At 43.8% G+C, this 18,328-nt stretch overlaps 1 long non-coding RNA gene across 2 annotated transcripts in view; it reads right to left on the bottom strand.

The window, feature by feature from the left end:
* LOC106731725 (uncharacterized) overlaps window positions 1-18,328 on the bottom strand; it is a 75,705-nt gene that overhangs the window by 40,615 nt on the left and 16,762 nt on the right. The window lies entirely within an intron of this gene.

The raw sequence follows: 18,328 nt of genomic DNA, 5'->3' as shown, positions 1-18,328 counted from the left end.
CATATTGGTCTAGGAACAGGGGCACAATTCAGAATTCTTCTTTGACAGCAAATCAAAGATGTTAACAGCCCATTTCCTTGATTGAAATAGTTAATTTTACCACTGCTGTCTGTTTGACATGGATTAAGATGACAGAAGCTGTTCATTTTGTTAAGCCAAGTGGGAAGTGCACACGGACACCTCTGCTTGTTACAGACACATCTGCAGAGCTTGGGAGAAGTCTTCAGATGTGACTGATGATCAGATTTCAAAACAGCAGAAACAGGCTAACAAAACACGGTTGATGGGTTATTGCATTTAAGTAAGAAAAAGAAGACAGTCATTAGAAGTTATGTGCATCCTGTCCTGTTATGGCTTTTTGAATAATCAGAGATCATTTGAAGTTCAACATGAGACACTAGTTACATTTTGACATTTTCTTTCCAATGCAAATTATGTACAAAATTCTCTTATCACAAGCTATAGCTAAAGATTTTAACTAAACAGTGGCAAGCAAAACAGGAATGTTGCTGTATTTGAAAAAAATCTCCTTTGTGATAGAAACTCTAGACTGCACACATGGTGCCTTCAGGACACCAACTGAGAATAAAGCTGCTTTCAGAAGTAGTAAGTGATTTCGTTCTATTAATGTCCAGGTGATTTGTGATGCCCATTATAGCATCACTAATGTGATAGCAAACATTTCCTGGGCATACCACATTTTCAATGTTCTGCAGAACTTAGTCAGCTCATGTGCTTGTGCAATGCCTGATTGGAAAAGACAGCCCCTGGGATTTATTCTTTTAATCAGTCAAAACTAATTCTGAAGCAAAAAAGGAGATCTAAATAAAACCACACATTGTAGAGGTATAGAAAGGTTAAGAGAAACAATCAGAAAGCACATCTATTCCATTCTACATAGGTTCTTCTACTGGACTCATCGCCCTATTATCTGAACTCTTACCATTAGCGGAGTAAGCAACTGTGTCTAACATCTGCTGCATAAACTTAAAAAACAACAAATGGTCTGGTAGCACTTTATAGACTAACAAAACATGTAGATGGTATCATGAGCTTTTGTGGGCACAGCCCACTTCTTCAGATGACCAGAGTTTTTACTGCTGCATGTTTGCTCTCCCTTCCTCTTCCTGGGGGAAGAGGTACTTGCAGTGGTGTATTTTGCTCTGAACTGTCTTAAAATATACGTATGCATGTAGAGAAGACATGGTCAAAGAAATGTGCTTTACACTTTGAACAGAAGGAGCTATGTTACTTGGAAATGGTACATTACTGGAGAACTTGTGGCATCTAAGGAACACAACTATAAGTACAGACAGACGTGTAATTGTATCTTTCACCCAAAGCACACTGAGTGTTCCAGAATTTCACTTGCCTCCCTATTATTTTCCACCAAGGGAAGTCATCTCAAACTTTATGTAAATAAAGTTGACTGAAACACAGGGATAAATGTCCCAGGCTCCCCTCTGTTCTGACAAAAAGAGGAAATATAGAAGAGAGAATGGCAGGGAAGCACTAGGAGTCATCATCATTATCTCTGTGTCTTGTGCCCCCCAATCCGGAGTCTGGAAAACCCTGTATGCTAATACCATGTTGCGGAGAGTCTGTTGCTATGGAATGGCACCTCAGATGGTCAAAACTGAAGAGCAGCCATTCTTTACGCATGATATCCTCAAATACCAATAGAGTTAATACAATGAGAAGCAATATTGACTTCTCCCTAAGGAGATGTGTCAGGGACCAGGGCATGGTCCAAAGTTGAATCAGCCAGAGGGGTGAGAGGCAAAAATGTAACATGGCTCCCAAGGGAATTGTGCTGTTATTGAACAACAGGAGCAGCAGAAAGGACGGGTCTCCTACATAAATGTCCATGGATATGTGGTGTTGATAACTAAGTTCCCAGCAATTTTCTGAACAGCAGGAGAGAATGAAGCAGCACTTTCTGCCCTCTCTGCTAGGCCACAAACAGGGAAAATGTAGCAGAAGTTCTGTGGGGGTCATCTGGTCCAGTTTCTGTGAGGCCTCTTTCCAGTTCTCACTGTGATTACTGTAGGAGGATATGACATGAGCCCAAGTGATTTCAGGTATAGGAATGCATTGAATTAGAGATTCTGCTCCATAGTGAAAACCTATGAGAAATTATGAGAGTGTTGCAAAGGTAAAAGCAAGCCGTTGGGCCATCCTGCCTGTTTTCTTTTTAATTTTTCCTTCCATGACCATCAGCCTATTTGGTCATGGCACAAAATCGCCACTTCCTACTGAACAGAAAACAAGCTTTTGTTCTGGTTTGTTTTTTTGTAACGTCAGCACAATTATCTATTGGTGATCCAAAATTATTAACTAAATCAATGGGATTTTAGAATGAAGATAATATATCACTTTATACACTGTATTGAGATTTGGATCCTATGTAAAACAAGACAAATAAATCTAAAAAAACCCCAGTAAAATCAATAGTGATTATTAGGAGTAAAAGTGCTGTAATTGAGGCTGTAAAATCTTTTAAGATCCAAGGAAAAAATTTCCAGTAAAACTACAATAAATTACTCCTGAGTAACTAGGGGTACGTCTACACTACAGCGCTAGTTCGAACTAACTTAGTTCGAATTAGTTAATTCGAACTAAGCTAGTTCGAACTAACGCATCTAGAACTAAAAACTAGTTCGAACTAGCGTTTTGCTAGTTCGAACTAGTAAGTCCACATTGAGTGGACTCTGAACAGGGCTTAATGATGGCCGGAAGCAGTGCCGGCAGGGCATAAAAGGAGGACTTAGAGCATGGAGATACTGTCTCAGGCTAGCCGAGGGCTGCGCTTAAAGGGTCCCGACCCCCACCCCGGACACACAGTTCTAAGGGGTGCCCCGCTTGCAAAGAAGTTCTGGCTTGGAGTGCCCTGAGTGCCCACACTGGGCACATCACACCACTCGGCCATCAGCCCGGCTGCACTTGCCGCAGGCTGCCATCTGCGGAGAGGGAGTAATTGGGGGGCTGCAGGAGAGCTTCCACCCCCAGAAGCCCGCAGAGCCAGCCCAGTCCTCCCCATCGGGGGCTCGTACCCCATTCCTCCCTCACCTTCTTCCACTTGCCCTTCCCTAGCCCCCCTTCTTATTGATGTACAAAATAAAGATAACGTTTCTTCCAACATTGACTCTGTCTTTATTGAAAAAAACTGGGGGAGACTGGGAAAAGGAGGTGGGAGAGGGGAAGAGAAAGGCTGGGAGAGGGGAGGGCAACTAACATGATCAGGGGTTGGGAACAGGTCCCAGATGAAGAGAGGCTACAGAGACTGGGACTGTTCAGCTTAGAAAAGAGGAGACGGAGGGGGGACAGGATAGAGGGCTCTAAAAGCAGGGGTTGGGTGGAGAGGGTGCATTCAGAAAAGTTCTTCAGGAGTTCCCATAAAGAAGGACTAGAGGACACCAAAGGAAAGGAATGGGTAGCAGGCTTCAAACTAGTAAGAGAAAGTTGTTCTTCACAAAGCAAATAGTTAACCTGTGGAACTCCTTGCTGCAGGAGGCTGTGAAGGCTAGAACTAGAACAGAGTTTAAAGGGAAGTGAGATCAAGTCATGGAGGTTGGGTCCATGGAGTGCTATTAGCCAGAGGGTAGGAGTGGTGTCCCTGCCCAAAGTTTGTGGAAGGCTGGAGAGGGATGGCACGAGACAAATGGCTTGGTCATTGTCTTCGGTCCATCCCCTCCAGGGTCCCTAGGGTTGGCCGCTGTTGGCAGACAGGCTACTGGGCTAGATGGACCTTTGGTCTGACCCAGGACGGCCATTGTAAGCTCAGGGCTCAGGGTCGGGGGTCTCAGTGGACCCCCTTGATTTTCATGCACACCTGCTCCTGGGTGGCCAGGCTGGCAGCTCTCCTGCCCTAGACGGCCACTTTCCTGTGCCTAGTGCGGAGATCGTGGACGAGGTCCACGATGTCCGCACTAGCCCAGGAAGGTGTCCGCCTCTTGCGGTCCAGGGCAAGCTCCCGGGAGCCGCCAGCCTGGTCCCGGCAAGAGGGGGTGGGCTGGGGGGCATCGGGTGGGTGGCTCTGTGCCGTGCCAGGTGCAGGGTCTGCTAGCTGGGTGCTGGCAGGCTTGCACCTGGCACGGGCACCGTAGCCAGCCCGTGCCCCTTTAAGGGGTCCGGGGCCGGGAGGGGGGCATAGAGTTTCCCTGGTGTTGGCCAGAGTGGCCACCAGGGAAACCTGGGGAGGGCTAGCCTCCCACTAGTTCGAACTAAAGGGCTACACAGCCCTTAGTTCGAACTAGCTAGTTCGAACTAGGCGTTAGTCCTCGTAAAATGAGGTTTTCCTAGTTCGAACTAAGCGCTCCGCTAGTTCGATTCAAATTCGAACTAGCGGAGCGCTAGTGTAGCGCATAGGAAAGTTAGTTCGAACTAACGTCCGTTAGTTCGAACTAACTTTCTAGTGTAGACATACCCTCGAATATTTGCAAGACATTTAATGTCATTATATCAGACTTTCTTTAATAAAATAGTGTATTACTATTTTTGCCATGAATGCTATTATGGGCATAAGTATTAGTTTAGTATTATTTTAGCAAGTTACCTTTTAAACTAATATTTCATTACATTCTACAGGAACCTGCTTTTCAAATCTTTCAGATGCTTTTAAGATTGCACTTCCCATTAGTTCTTGTTTTCTGTCCCTTTGACCTTTCCAAATATGACATCATAGTGTTCTTATTATATGACAACAAGAGTAAGCGCATTTAATTTATGGAGGGCCCCAATTTTTATAATCTGATATTGGTATGAACTATAAATCTTTTTAATGACTGATAGAATAAGTGGAAATCTAACATGACATTTTTATTATCACCTGTTCAATAGCCCCAATCTAGATTTTTAGTGTATTGTATTTTAGACATTAAGCAAAGAAATAAAGTCAAAATGGCTTGTGAAACTAGATCTTCTTTTGATTCAACATGTACAGGCAGTCCCTGGGTTACGTACAAGATAGGGACTGTAGGTTTCTTCTTAAGTTGAATTTGTATGTAAGTCAGAACTGGTACATATTGTAGGGGAAACTCTAGCCAAACATTTCTCCAGAGCTTAGTTTTATTCTCCTCACTTCCTCAGTCCTTTATTCTCAAGCTGAGGTGTCTGCTGAGAAAAGCCGCTCCGCGTCTCTCTGGTCTGCTGGGGGGAAGCAGCTAGTGCGGGGTTGCCTCACCCCGTTTGTAAGTAGGGATCCGATGTAAGTCGGATCCATGTAACCCGGGGACTGCCTGTATAGGCTGATTGACCACTGTGTTAATCCCATTTTATGTCAGCACATCTTGCATAGCATGGCAAGAAAACCCATCAGTGATGAGTGTTCATGTCTGTTTGTTGATCTGGTTCATGATTCTAGGGCTTCAGCTAGTCTCTGAACTGCAACTAGATGATCCAGTAGCAGTAATCAACGACTTGGTCAGTTTTTGTATAATTTACATAGAGCCAAGTGGTTGTGACTGTCATCACCCAAAGATAAGATGCTGTAATGCTCTCTGCATAGGGCCAGGCTATAAAACCATAAAAAACTGCTACAGAATGCAGTGGCCTGCTTGGCAGGTACATCATCTGCACTGGCTTCTTGAGGGTTTGTGTGTGATGTTTAAAGTTTTAGGATTGACTTAGAAAGCCCTAAATAGCTTAGAACTGACCTGAGACACTGCTTCTCTTCTTGTGCCCTTGTGCTGCAGCTGAGATCAGCAGAGATACCTGAGCCGAAGCCCACAGGTACAGATGAGAAGGGGCTGTTGGCTAGATGATGTGGTTTCACACTTTGGAATTCACCCTGACTCTTGGTCTAAAAGAGATGGAATCTGATGACTTTGGTGATACAGTGCAAATATAATCTTTTTTGATTGCCCTTAGACAGTGGGGAAAATTGCCAGTGTTGGGATTGATCTTTAAAACTTCTTGGTGGTGGATTATTGTGATGTGTACTGATGCACTTAGGGTGTATCTGTGATATATTTTTAAATTCTGTCAAGAGAACATAAAGCATATGAATAGGTGTCTTTTCCTAGCATTTCTATTCATCTAAATACATAAATAGTAATATAAATAGTGAAGTGACTTCAATTTTATGATGGCTTGCCACAGTGTTGATCTTCATTCTATACTATGGTGCAGCTTTTCCACAATCCTAGTATATGTCTACACGGCACGCTTATTTCAAAATAAGCTATTCCAGAATAGTTACTACAAAATAGCTTATTTCAAAATAGCACATCTACACTGCAGGGAAATCTCATAATTAGTCCAAGGCAGGCTTCCCCAATGTAGACGCGCTATCTCAGTTTAGAGCCCCAGGAGGCACTGGGAGGGAGTAACTTAGAATGGCCCTGGTGAGGGGCTATTTCAAAATAGTAGCAGTGGAGCATCTACACACGCCTTATTTTGAAAGAGCTATTTCAGAATAGGCATAATTCCTTGCAGAATGAGGTTTACAGATTTTGGAATAAGCTGTCCATTATTTTGAAATTATTTTGAAATAACGGAATGGCTGTGTAGACGCTCGCATTGTTATTTTGAAATAACGGTGCAGTGTAGATGCACCCCCAGAGTCCAGCTCAGTAGCATGCTGGGCGAGGGGCGTACATGCAGGAGTGTGCATGAGAGAAATCTTCCCCTCTAGGATCAGAAGTAGTTACAAAGCTTGTCCATGGAGGTTGCATCAGCTACTGGCTGAAGTAGCCCTCTGTATAGCTTCTGAAACTTGCTGTAAGCAGAGGGCAGAGGATTCATGCCACGAACGAGTCTTGTGGCCAGCCTGGCCTCATTTCAAAGGCACAAGAAGCACACACCATGGGTGGGTTCCCCATCTCCTGTACCTCTTTGTCTAGACGAGGGTTCCTATCCATTGCAGTTGACAGCTTGCTAGTGTTTGCCACTTTACAGAAATAGAATGCAGGAAAACCAAATATTTTAACTTCATGACATATCAGTGAGAAATTCTTCATGGCTGGAATTTCAACCCAGGAGCCTGTGAGTGCAGGGTATTGATGCAGGAGTTGACCTACAAGTGTAGCATGGATTTCCTAGGACTGGTTTTTTTTTTGTTTTGTTTTTGGTTTTTGGGGGAGGGGGGTTGCATGTGTGTGTGTGGTTTTGCACCACTTGGTTCATTTTAAATTGAGGTTCATTTGCGCCTAACACGGCGAAGGAAAAACTTAGGATGAAACTGGCGGATTTTATTAAATTAATTGGTGGTTGAGACAGCCTTCTGCTCTGCAGCTCCTGCCATCTGGAACAGCCTTTCTTTATCTCTCTACCTCATTGACTCTCAATCTGACTTCAAATCTCAGCTGAACACACCTCCTGTGCATATTCTCTGTACTTTCTTTCTTCTGCCTATTATTTCTTATTTAATTCTAAAATGCTTTAGATAAAGTCTCAGAGATACCACACAAAACACAGTAGTATTGTATTGTGATTTTAATCTAAGGTGCATCAAGCCAGACATTGGTAATTATATGTATATTATAGTTTGATTTTTAAAATAATATTAACACATTTAGGTTATCCAGATGTTTGTCAATCTTGTCATTTCATCTGGATATTTTGATTGTTGGTTTGATGGATTTACTTCTAGGAAGGTTTTTGTTATAAATATTTTAAATCTTAAATCTCAGGCACTCCGAATAGCAATGTCTTTGGGTTTATTTTTGAAGAAAAGTGAATCTTGTGGAAATGTCCTATTTGTTTACTATGACTGGCAAATTTGATGTAGAATTTTAAAACATAAAACAAAAACTGAATAAAAAAGAAGTTGAAAACTAATATTAAAGTTTAAGTGCATTGTAGTAAATCAACTGTGCCATTTAATATCTGTTGCACACATTTTAATGGAGAACGTAACTAAGCAAACTTTATAATTCAAAGTTTAAAAAAAAAACAAAATCCAGAATTGAGTAGCATCATCTTAGTTACAGGTCTCATAGAGGCCCAGATCCTGAACCCTAGCCAGCAGTTAGGCTGTGAGTAAGGTTTGTTGCCTGGGCAGATGAGGGAAATTTATGAAGCCATAATAGCCTTCAGAGCTTTTGTGTTGCTTCTTCCTAAGGAGACCAACAGTTGGTGGCCTTGTTCTGAGGTGGATCTACCATCCCTTTTTGTGTCCTTAGCCAACATCTATCTCATCCCTATGGGTACGTCTAGACTACATGCCTCTGTCGCCAGAGGCATGTAGATTAGGCTACCAGACATAGTAAAATGAAGTGGCGATTTAAATAATCGCTGCTTCATTTACATTTACATGGCTGCCATGCTGAGCCAACAAACAGCTGATCAGCGCGATAGTCTGGACGCGCGGGTGTTGACATCAAAGGTATTTGTCAACCACCCAGGTAAACCTCATCCCAGGAGGTTATTTAAATCGCCGCTTCATTTTACTATGTCTGGTAGCCTAATCTACATGCCTTTGGCGACAGAGGCATGTAGTCTAGACGTACCCTAAGTGACTCCATAGTATGCAGGCAGTGCTCACCCTCTGTATACTTTCCACAAAAGTCCTGCCCACCCTTTGCAGTGGGACTGAATCATTTTGCCTCATCTGGGGCCCACCACCACAGTGGAAGACAGGATTTTCTCCACTGCTGTCACTGAAGTCCAGGACTGAACTCTTAGTAGCTCCAGTAGGACTAGGATTTAGCCTATAGAACTATGTGCAGCATGCAAATAGTACCACCTTCCCAGATTCTTTGGACAACGTTAACCTGTAGGAAGACCTTCTTTGAAAATGATAGGCTAATCAGCTAATTAAAACTAGACTGTGGACAGATGCAGAGACATGTTTCTTGCAGCTGTATAAATGAGTGTGCATAACCTATGAATGTGTTCCCTTAAGATGGGACTGTCCCAGGCAAGCCAGGACATGTGGTAGAGTAATGTGCAATGGGCTGAAACCAGTGATCATAAACCATCTTGAAAAGAAAACTACGTGCAGTTTACTGCCAGAGATTACTGAGACCAAAAAAACCTGTTTTAAATCAAGAACTGGAGCCATTTCAGTCCTTAAACTAGCTGCATGTTAGCCTTGAAGAGAGCACTGTTTTATGCCCAAACCAATAGATTTAATCCTCTATAAAGGAAAGTATTATAACAAATGAAACCCAATATCATTTCTTTACATTTTATACATTTCCACTGGCACTTGAGATCAATGCCTTTGGTAGTGGATCATTATTTGCTTAATCGAATATTATAACTTGCTGGTAATAATTTAAAACCCAACTGTGCCACACACTAAGGGTACGTCTAGACTACATGCCTCTGATGACAGAGGCATGTAGATTAGACTACCCGGCATAGGAAAATGAAGCGGCGATTTAAATAATCGCCGCTTCATTTACATTTACATGGCTTCCACGCTAAGCCGATCAGCTGTTTGTCGGCTCAGCGCGGTAGTCTGGATGCGCGGGGGTCGACATCAAAGGCATTTGTCGACCACCCAGGTATGCCTCCTGGGATGATTCTAATAGGAATTGAAGACACTCAGAGCTAGCTTCACAAAGGGATTTAAGTGCCTGACACTTTAGGTGCCTATATCCCAGAATCAGCACCACTGTTATTAACAAAACCTCTGTTCAGTCACCACCAAACTCCATAGGCACATATATTCAATGGCACCTACATTTTTGCAGTAAAAGCTCTGTAGGCCCAGATCTACACTAGGGAGCTATTTCAAAATAACTCCTCTTATTTCAAAATAGCCAGAAGAGGGTTCACACTACCAAGCCTACCAAGTTATTTCAAAATAAGGGGTGGTTATTTCAAAATAATAAATCCTGCTTTCCATGAGGAATAACGCTTATTTCAAAATAGTTATTTCGAAATAGCGGAAGTGTGAATGCTCCACAGTTGATGTTTCAAAATAACTACTTCCCAGATTCATTCAAAGTAATTGCTCCCCAGTGCTTCCTGGGGCTCTAAGTCGAGGTAGCATTTCTACTTTGAGGGTGTGTCTAGAGGGGTTTTTCGAAAAAAGTGGCTTTTTTTGAAAAAACTTCCCCTGCGTCCAGACTGCTGCCATGTTTTTTCGATATTAAATTGAAAGAACACGCCTTTTTTTCGACCACGGTAAACCTCATTTTACAAGAAAGAAGCCTTTTTTCGAAAGTGCTCTTTTGAAAAAAGGCGTTCTTGAATGCAAACAGGGCTTTTTCGAAAGAGAGCATCCAGACTGCCAAGGTGCTCTCTTTCAAAAAAGCAGCTCACTTTTTCGAAAGAAGTGGTTGCAGTCTAGATGCTATCTTTTGAAAGAGGCTTTTTTGAAAGATTCTTTTGAAAAAACCTCTTTTGAAAGAGGCTTGTAGTCGAGACATAGCCTAAGGGAGCCTGACTTGGACTAATTTTGAAGCTTCCCTGTAGTGTGGGTACACTATTTCAAAATAAGCGGTGAGGAGTCCTGTGGCACCTTATAGACTAACTGAAGTGTAGGAGCATAAGCTTTCGTGGGCAAAGACCCACTTCGTCAGATGCATGTAGTGGAAATTTCCAGAGGCAGGTATAAATATGCAGGCCAGGATCAGGCTGGAGATGACGAGGTGGATCCAATCAAGGAGGATGAGGCCCACTTCTAGCAGCTGATCTGGAGGTGTGAATTCCAAGAGAGCAGAAGCTGCTTTTGTAGTTAGCAAGCCATTCACAGTCTTTGTTTAATCCAGAGTTGATTGTGTCAAACTTGAAGATGAACTGTAGCTCAGCAGTTTCTCTTTGAAGTCTGGTCCTGAAGTTTTTTTGCTGCAGGATGGCTACCTTTAGATCTGCAATTGTGTGTCCAGGAAGATTGAAGTGTTCCCCTACATGTTTTTGTATGTTGCCATTCCTAATATCAGATTTGTGTCCATTGATTCTTTTACGTAGGGACTGTCCAGTTTGGCTGATGTATATAGCAGTGGGACATTGTTGGCACATGATGGCATATATTACGTTGGTAGATGTGCAGGAGAAGGTACCAATGACAGTATGGCTGTTTGTACTTGTGCAAGTTTCTTCATGAGGTTGATAGATTTTCACTCCATACGGCTAAATGCAGTGCTTTGCATGGTGTCAAGTATCAGAGGGGTAACCGTGTTAGTCTGAATCTGCAAAAACAGATTTTGCAGATTCAGACTAACACGGTTACCCCTCTGATACTATTTCAAAATAGTTATTTTGGGAGTTATTATTTCAAAATAAGTCATTTCAAAATTATTTCCTAATGTAAGACATGCCCTAGGTGCCTAGGATCTGCTTCTGAGGGGTGGCACTTCTCGGGGATGCTGGAACAATTTTTATTGTGTGGGTGCTGTGCTCCACAGAATCGAACTGGAAACCTTAGATATGGATGGGAACCACTTCAAGCAGGAGGTGCTGCTGTACCTCTCACACCTCTAGTTCCAGTACCTATGGTACTACTGCTGCCCCATTCTAAGCATCCAGATGCCCAACCTTGGAGTGGGGAGGAGAGGCTCATGACTGGGGCTGGGAGTGGCACCTGCCTCTGGTGGTCCCACCGCCTTGTGTGCAGGGCCCTTGGTGGCCATGAGGGTGGGGGAAGAGGCGGGTAGGGGGAGAAGCAGGAGGGGCAGGAGCTGGGGCAGGAGCAGGCACCAAGGTAGTATAGAGCAGTGCAGATGAGCTGGCCCTGCTTCCTCACCTCCTGCCAGGCCTCGTGGCACAGCTGCAGGTCCTCCTCCATTCTGCAGTCCTGTTGCTCCATGGAGCACTGCAGGGCTTGCAGGGCAGCAATATACTCCCTCTGGAGGTCCTAGTGTGGTCTCCAGTGCTAGTGGGTCATGCAGGGTGGGAAGGCAGCCAGGGGAGAAGTCGACTGAGCCCTTCTCGCAGCTGGTCCGGCTGTGTAGGACAAAGAGAAGGTCAGTCATCCCTGGAGCTTGCCCTACTCTCTGAGCTGAACCAACGGTTCTTGAGTCAGACGAAAGTGATGTGCTTGGAGCAAGGCCATCTGTGGCCTTGACAGTGGGCCCTTTCCTACAGGGACACAGATGTCCCGGGGTGGAGCCTCACTACCCCCACGTCCTAGGGACAAGATGGCATGGGAAGGTGCCAGCCAGACTGAGAGCCCGTGGGCAGGAGGGGAGCCATGGAGCAGCTGGGTTTCCCACTGTGCTGTGCACACGCCGGGTCTGGCAGTGGCAACGATGGGGGCAGGCTGTAGTGGGGGGAGGTGTGTGTGAGATGCAGACGCTCCTGCACTTCAGCCTGCAGTCCCTGGGAGCGGGTGCTGCCCTGAGCATGTGGGCATGCCCGTGTGCTATGTGTGGCACTGTTGAGTGTGTGTGTGTGTGTGTGTGTGTGTGTGTGTGTGTGTGTGTGTGTGTGTGTCCAGGTTCCCAGCTTCCTTCTAGTTGTGGCTTGTGGTGGGAGGGTGTCCCACCCCAAGAGTGTCCCACCCCAGTATTAGGAGTATGGCAGGCCCCTCAGAGCAATAGCACAAGGGTCCTCTGTTGCAGCCTCCTGGAACGGTGTGCCTCAGACTGGCACTCCTTCTTCCTGTACGTGCACAGGCTGCTGTACAATCCCCAGGCCGAGAAGGCCAAGTGAGGAGCGTGCCCCAGCCTCTCGCTGCCTGCCACCTCCATCCATGTGTATGTGTAGGGGATGAAATGACACTCACCTGATGGGCCTTCCCCAGCTTCTGACAATGCCTGGGAGACATCCAGAGTGTGGGGTACCAGCTCCAGGGCGAGCATGAGATCCTGGCTTGTGGGCATGGAGATAGTGCTGGCCTTGTCCTCTTCCTCCTCCACCTCATTCGTCTCATTAGCTGTGCCCCCCTGAAAGGGTGATGACGGGCATCACCAGCCCTGAGTCCACTACAAGGGGTGGGGAAAGGGACTGACCTACACCCCAGAATGCAGTGGAGCGGGGCATAATGTGGGCAGGCCTGCAGCACCAACCTGGAGCAGAAGCTGCACTCCCTGGCCCTGGCATAGGCCTGCCTCAGCTCCTTCATTTTCATCCTGACATGCTCCTGGTGTCCCTTGGTGTCCCAGCTCCTTCATTTTCATCCTGACATGCTCCTATGTCCCTTGGTGTCCCAGCTATCGGCCATCCAGCCATAGACATTGGCATTCCAGTGTCTGGTGCAGTGACACTGGAAGTTTGATTTCTCGCCACAGACCTCAATGAGGTCCAGGATCTCCACACCAGACCAGAAAGGTGCAAGTCTCTTTCAGTCCCTGTCAAGGTCCTGGGATCTGCCTGAGGCAGAGCTGGCAGCTGTGAGGGGCTCAGCTGGAGAGGTGGGCTCGGCCACGGCAGCAGGGAAAACTGTGCAAGATCCTGCTGTGTGGCATGATGTGAGCAGGGCCTGCTTCATACCACAAGCCCTTGCCCTTCTGCCTGCAGCTTTAAGGGCGTCAAGGGAAGGGAAACTATACAGTTGTGATCAGTGTGGACAGAGCAGCCAGCAAGGCACCTGCGGGATTCCCTGGAGGCCCCTTAAATTCTACCCACCCTGTCTACACACATACTATTCTGAAATAGGTATTTCAGAATAATGTTATTCCTCATAAAATGAGGGTTAAAGAATCTGGATTATGCCACTCGTTATTTCAAAATAATGGACTTGGGGTATGTCTACACTACCCCCCTAGTTCGAACTAGGGGGGTAGTGTAGACATACCCATGCTGTGTAGAAGCTTGCAAGGTTATTTCAGAATAATGTCAGTTATTTCTAAATAACGCTGCTGTGTAAATATGCCTCAAGTGTGCCTGTATTCCTGAGCACTACTTTGTCAGCAGAACCAACTGGAAATAAGACAAGTTCATGGAAACCTATTTTTCTTGAAATGGCAGAAAGATCAGGTATGGGAATAGTTTGCCTTGGTAAGTGGGTCTTGTGTTGGATGTGGTTAGTTCCCACTGAGTACTAACAAGAAGGAGAAGGGGCATCACTGAGATACAAATTCACAATAATGTTTCTCTGTAAACTGCATTTACTGTCTATCTCACCTACTCAACATTCAGCTGCTAGCCTTCTCGGAAGAAGAGCAATAGCTATATTGTGAGACTCTGGGTAGAGGATCTGATCTGATCAGTTCAGCTCTGGCTCCTCTTAAAACACAAACAAAAGCTTGATGCTTGGGGAAAGATCCAATGAGATGTAGCTGAGAACTGAAAAATCTCCATTCTGCATGTTTGTAACAAGTCCCTCTACTAGGTGGTCAAAGCTCGAAAGGAAAAAAACCTGTTAACTACAAAGAAGGCCAGTCCATATAGATTTGTATTAGGGTTCCCATGTGGCAATAGCAATCTGTGTCTGATTCAATGTCCCATTTTTCAGTAATCTCACCTAGTGATTTTGGAGCACAGGAAAAGCTGATGGGTTACCAGCTTTTACACAAAGGATGCTAAGAATCACAGGTTCATAATTCAACAAAATTAAAATGACACGTTAAGTGGTAGGGAATTTGTAGGCCCTATTTTATTTTTGTTAAATAGACTCCGGATACAAAATGGGTGTTTACAGGTGATCATGATAAATGGTATTAAACGCTAAAAAACCAGCATTAGGGATCTCTAACAATCTGTGTACAATGCAAATGTCATCACTCATGCCAGTCTCTTACATGTTCTAGGATCCTGACCATTTGCCACTAATAATTGTCTGTATGGTAGACAATTTTACACATAATTTTTTTGGTTTACTTACTGTCTTAGCCCAGTGATAACACACCACTGCAAAGCATGAACTTCTGATAGATAAAATGGAGGCTTTGAGGCATTCAGAAACCCTCCCTCAAGAACTAAACTTAAGGAAAAGGTTCAATTATGAGGCCACAGTATTGTGTAGAAAATTCCCAGATCCTTTCTATTATCCTGGGTAGAAGCCTGTAGTTACTGTTACATCTGATGTAGATAAAACGAACAATAGCAAATGTAGCATTATATTTATGGAAGGTTTTGTTATATTGCTAAAGGGAAGATTTTGACATAAACATTTATTCTTTAATAATCCTAAGAAAACCTAGCTTTGGTTTCATATAGCTGTTGTTCACTGCAAGGTTTATGGAATGCAAAATGTAATTTATCTCTAGACAATAACTAATTATTACTGATTACAAACAAATAAGTCAACAAAGATATTTTCTTGTTTACATTCTTATCAGACTGTATCAGGACCATCTGTATTTTCAAGTCCTTTATCCCAAGGGATAAATCATTTGCATTGTTCACTGAATATATGCATGCAAACATGGCATTTGGATTTGATGCACAGTTACAAAGCCATAGCCAAAACACTTTGGTGGGAAAACACTCATTAATATACAGTCAGGAAAACACACACAAAGGAGTGGAACCTAAACACCACAGCAAATTGATTGCTGAGCAAATATATAAGGATCTGATTGTACTGGAGTAATGTTTGTGTTTGAAAGCTATTCGGTGTACAATTATCTCCACGTTCTGCAGATATTTGTGCAGATTATATAATCATATTCATATATCTATATCTATATATACATAGATATTAGATGTGGCAGTTGCTTTTAATTCAATACTGGCATGTTATCCAAACTGCTGATCTGGAGTAGGAGGCATGAAATGGTACAACTTGAACTTTAAAAACTTCAAGGATGAGTCTGTCCTGTGGGCTCTAGGCCGTGAGACAGGAATATATTGATATCCTATGTCTCTTGTTCTGTCAGCAAGAATTCCCAATTCACTGCTGCTTCTTTTTCCAGACTAGTCTGCTCCCTCAGACAAAGCCCTCTCTTGCTCTCTGCTGAACTGAAAGGCCTCTTCCCCCTTCCAGCAGGCCAAGATTTTCAAACTTCCTGCCACACTCTCTGCTGCCAGCTTCACTTACCCCACTCTCCCAGCACTCACAGGGTGCTGACATAGCAGTGGTGGTGGTGTTAATTATTTCTTTTATAGAACTGTCCTGACTTTTTTCCATACCTCTTTCCTGGCCCAAAGGAAGGGTCAGAAACTTGGAGGTTTAGTAAAAAGGCAGGGTATGTCAGAAAGGCTGAGTAAGGTAGAGGAGTTTCCCAGTGGTAGGCAGGACAGCTCAGATTTGAACTAGCCGTGAGTTCTAGCTTTCCCCAGCAGCCAGAAACCCAGCTAATGGCAGAGTATTTGGTTTCACTTAAAACATGGCAAGTCTCCATCCTGTGAATCAGGGGGTCTCCTAAGCATTAATTTTGTGTTTTATAAGAGATGCTGAAAAATACTCTCCAGGTGTATATTATTATTATTATTATTTTCATCTTGGTAAATCCCCAAAGTGCACAAGGCCCTGAAAGGTATAAAGCTTTCAAACCAGAAAAAGCTTTACTTTTATTTCTTTGTGCTTCTCTGTTTACTGTATCCTAGGTCCTGTCCTGACACAAGTAACAATAACTAACAAGCTGTTCTGACGTGAAATGGAAATGGTAGCTATGTATACACTTTGGCTGTGTCTAGACTGGCCAGTTTTTCCAGAAAATCAGCCACTTTTCCAGAAAAACTTGCCAGCTGTCTACACTGGCCGCTTGAATTTCCCCAAAAGCACTGACTTCCTACTGTAAGAAATCAGTGCTTCTTGCGGAAATACTATTCTGCTCCCGTTCAGGCAAAAGTCCCTTTTGCACAAAGCTTTTGCGCAAAAGGACCAATGTAGACAGCTCAGATTTGTTTTCCGCAAAAAAGCCCCGATCGCGAAAATGGCGATCAGGGCTTTTTTTGCGGAAAAGCATGTCTAGATTGGCACGGACGCTTTTCCGCAAAAAGTGCTTTTGTGGAAAAGCGTCCGTGCCAGTCTAGACACTCTGTTCCGAAAATGCTTTTAACGGAAAACTTTTCCGTTAAAAGCATTTCCAGAAACTCATGCCAGTCTAGACGCAGCCTTTATGTAATACCTGCCAGTTCCCATGCCCCCGCATAATTATACAGTCATGATCATGCCACCCTAGGAGCAATATGTGGAGACAATTTGCTTGAATATCTTGGCACCTGCTACAAAGTTCAAGAACGGCAGTGCAATAAAATCATGATGCTCTTGGAGCCTAGATATGGTGTAAAAATGTACATATTTCACTTACCTGCTATTACCCATGAGTTAGCCTCTTAAGTCTTATCACTTGAGCCAATCAGATGGTATTAAAATATGCCTAATTGAAACCTAGGGAAAATGCCCTTTCTAGGGATCATTCTCACCAATACTCTTAATGGGCTAGAGGGGGACTCTGTGTCCTGAGGAAGTAACAGGCTACCTCATGGCAGTGAGAGGCTGGCCTGTGCGCTACACAAGGCTGATTAATGGAGTGATTAAAGCACCAGAGGGTTACGACTCTGGCAGCTGGGGCATCGGAAATGGGCATGGGAGAGGGGAAATATACAGTTTCCAGAAATCATGAGGCTGAGTTCCCCTAGCAAATTCTTTGATGTTAGAGGTGGGAAGGAAGAAACACATCAGGAAAAAAAAAAGGCAGAAAAGCACTTAGATGTCTTACGCTTACGAGGGAAAGCTCCCAACTTTACACTTGCTTAGCAGAAGGCAGTAAAATTGCCAGTTGTGAGGCTTGTTTTGACGTATTGCTAACCAATCTCAGGCCTGAGGTTGTGGGTTCAGGCATCAGAAATCTGGTCCCTTGGAACAACAATACAATAAATACCGACTGACAGATTCTCAAACCCAGCAAGGCCAAATAAAACACATTGCATAGGTACAGGCAATGTGTGCTTCAGCCACATCTTGTACTTTACCTATTCCCTGGTCCAGTTCCTCTGTGCATTACCTTATTCATATATCACTAAACTTTTAACTAGAGATGATCCAAGATCACAACATTTGAATATAGATATGAGTTCCCTTAAAATTGGAGGTTTGGATCCAGTGTTTTGGTTTAAGTCCTTTGTATGGCAGTAGATATACAGATGGGTTTTTTATTTGGTGCATTATACACATAAGGACCACCACAGAGCTGGAATCTGCATCCGGATTTAAAATTCTCAAGGTTCAGAGAGGTTTACATCAGGTATCTGGGAATGGAGCTCTGCATTATAGCCCTAGACATCTGATCTAAAATAACTAAACTTGTATCTATTTTAATGTTAGCTTCAACAATTAAAACAAAACAAATCAAAACATGGGAATCTTCATTCTTGGGTGCCTAACATAATTTCTCCATGCTTTCCAACGTCACACTTGATAAGAAATACTTTCAATATTAACATTCAGCTCCTGTATCATGCATGAAGGTTAATAGCCAAGAATACCCTTAGAGAGAAGGTGCACTGCATTTAATAAATGAAGACCAGAATGGGACATGAAAGGAAAGTAAAATTCACCGTCAAACCACTAGAGGGTGGCTCCCTTCAGATAAAAACTGAAACA

The sequence above is a fragment of the Pelodiscus sinensis genome, chromosome 7 (genome assembly GCF_052426305.1).
Source record: "Pelodiscus sinensis isolate ZL-2025 chromosome 7, ASM5242630v1, whole genome shotgun sequence".
Taxonomy (NCBI): Eukaryota; Metazoa; Chordata; order Testudines; family Trionychidae; genus Pelodiscus; species Pelodiscus sinensis.
The sequence above is the reverse complement of the archived record's forward strand: the minus strand, read 5'-3'. Positions and strand labels throughout refer to the sequence as shown.